The sequence below is a fragment of the Limulus polyphemus genome, unplaced genomic scaffold (assembly GCF_000517525.1).
Source record: "Limulus polyphemus unplaced genomic scaffold, Limulus_polyphemus-2.1.2 Scaffold3816, whole genome shotgun sequence".
NCBI lineage: Eukaryota > Metazoa > Arthropoda > Merostomata > Xiphosura > Limulidae > Limulus > Limulus polyphemus.
The window spans coordinates 98,830-101,628 of record NW_013669426.1 but is presented as its reverse complement, the minus strand read 5'-3'; positions in this window follow the sequence as shown (position 1 = coordinate 101,628).

Here is a 2,799-nt window from a genome sequence, read left to right as displayed (position 1 = left end):
AAGGCAGCTAGTCATCACCACCCACCGCCAACTCTTGGGCTACTCTTTTACCATCGAATAGTGGGATTGACCGTCACATTATAACGCCCCCACGGCTGAAAGGGCGAGCATGTTTGGTGGGATGAGGATGCGAACCCGCGACCCGCAGATTGCGAGTCGAGCGTCCTAACCACCTGGCCATGCCGGGCCAGGATCTGGTAAAGCCAGATGCTATGTAGAGCTCTTCCTTCCTATAATGTGGAGAATAAAGATATTGCTGATGTTTAAGTTTATCGCTCTTTTCTGATTCACACCATTTAACTTCCGGTTTACACTAAGGTTAGAATAAGCGCTAAAACCTGAATTAGAAAATTATTTCATAATTAAAATATTTTTTGAATGTTTCTTACTTCTTGATGTAGAAAATATTTTTCCGTAGAAGCAAAATTCGAGGTTACAATTAAATTTAATGGATTAAATGTACCAAATTCAGACAGTAGAAATCTTAATCACATCTTTACTGTGAAATGGGATGCTTTGAGCAAGAAGTGACGCAACTGCTTTGTTATTTCTGCCAAGTTTCTCGACTTGACTTCTACACCTCCTCACTTCCCCTGTCTTACAACAATTTCCTTGAAGAATGAATGCTACTACAACTCTTCATAGAGGTTTTGTTCATTTTTAGCCAATTTATGCATGTTTTCAAAAGAAAAAAAAAAAGATGGAGGAGTGCAGCCTCCTTAAAATAACCTGCAAAACTTTTAAGGTAAGACATTTAAAGTGCATTATAGGAGCTTCAAAGAGAAAGCCCATTATGGATTGAAAGTTCATTTTTACTTGTACACTTTCACTGGATCTGCTGGTATTTCACCAAGGGCAGAGCTGGGTATGCAATTTTCCACTCAAAAAATTAGTCAAATTGCACATCTATTTAAATAAATTATACATTACTAAGGGGCTGACAAGCTAAGATTTGGCTCCTGGACTCTGACCAGCTGAAGTCTAACTTGTAAGTAAAAGCTTCTTATATGAAAGTGTGCTGTAAACTCCTAAGTGGAAAATTAGCAAAATTTTAAAGCTATGTTGTGCTGAGAGGAGTATATATATATAAATCTAATAAAAAATACTGTTACATCTCTGTTCGTTTGTTAATTTTCCGTATAATTTATTTCCAATGAAACTTCAGCGACACAAGTCTTTTCTTAAATACAACTAGTTTATTCCCTCTCAATACAACTTTGCAAAACACTTAATTTTCCACAGTCACTTTAACTTAAACACACGCTATGATTCACAATGATTCACGCACTTTACTACCGCGCTTGACTCAATTGTCCGTCTCTGTCTGTCTGCAATTATCTATCCCGTCACTTTATTTGTCGGCTTATATACTATAAGAGCGCATGTCTAGCAAACACTCGAGCCTTCAGGAACGTTCGAGATACTCATTACGTGTTACCAGCGTCACGTGACTTCCACTGTCGTAACAATACCTTAGATGTGAAAAAAGGTGCTGCCAAAAAGTACTGAATGTGCGACTTAAAGGAATGAAATCAAAATTGGCGGCCAAACTAATAACTACACTTACAGCATTGAGAAGGATTTTACAACAAATATTTATTCCTTCATTAGTTAGCTAGGCCGCATTTTCTGTTCAACTTAGAGCATGATGGTGGGTAAAGCAAAATACGCGGCCTAGCTATCTAATAAATGAATATTTGCTGTAAACTTATCAATGCTATACATGTAGCTACCAGTTTAGCCGCAAATTTTGATTTTATTCCTTTAAGTCGCACATTCAATTCTTTTTTTTTTTTTTTTTTTTTGGCTACACCATTTTTTCACACCTAAGGTTTTTTGTTTAGATATCATGACTTTTTGTCAATACACACCAACAAACCATAGCAAATAAGAAAGTGACACTCAATAATAACCCACAGTAGCTTTAGGATCACATCCCTATTATTCGGATTAGACCTTTACTTTACAGAAACAATCAGATTCTTTAACATATGTGGTGATAGTTTTCTCTCTCTAAAACACTATTAATAGCTTCCTTTATAGTAACGCCAGTTTTTTGTAATCAGCCACACGCTTTTAATTACGATAATTTTATAAAATTTAGTAAATTTCTACTAAAACGTTGTCAACAGACAATCTATAATAACCGTTCACCCGAAGGATTCTTTCTTTTTGAAAACTTCAGTGAGAAGCTGCTAATCTAGTTTTCTTGGCCTAACCAATACTTGTGTATCTTCACGTCCTTTCACCTTATGGTTTTGCTGCTCTAAATCAACCTTCTTTAATCCGAATGACAAAAAATTAAAAACGGCCCTCTTTTGCTCTTAGGTACAGCTGTATTAAAAATGTTAGACCAATAGCTCACGTGACTTTTAGCATAGGCATGCACAAAAAGTTTGGTCAAAATTGAGCGGTCTTTCTTGAATAACTTTGTATGTGTGGCTTATATTTACACAAAATGAAACTCCTAATTGGAGGTTGAAAGACCTATCAGTGTACTAAATTTGAAAAAAAAAACCCATAAAAGTTAAGTATGTTTCTCTATCAAATAAAGTTTCGGTACTTTTGGTGTGAAGAAAGAAGAAAAAATAAGAAGAAACTCAATCAAATTGGAGATGTTATGTCTCAGGTATTTCTTAATGAATTGCCTTGAAATTTGGTAAGTGAAATAAGAGTCCAGTAGAGCACATCCACTGAAAATATACTGTTACGCATCTGCTTGTTTGTTAATTTCCCGTAGAAATTCTTTCCGAGAAACTTCAGCGATACGAGTTATTTCTTAATTAAAACTAGTTTATT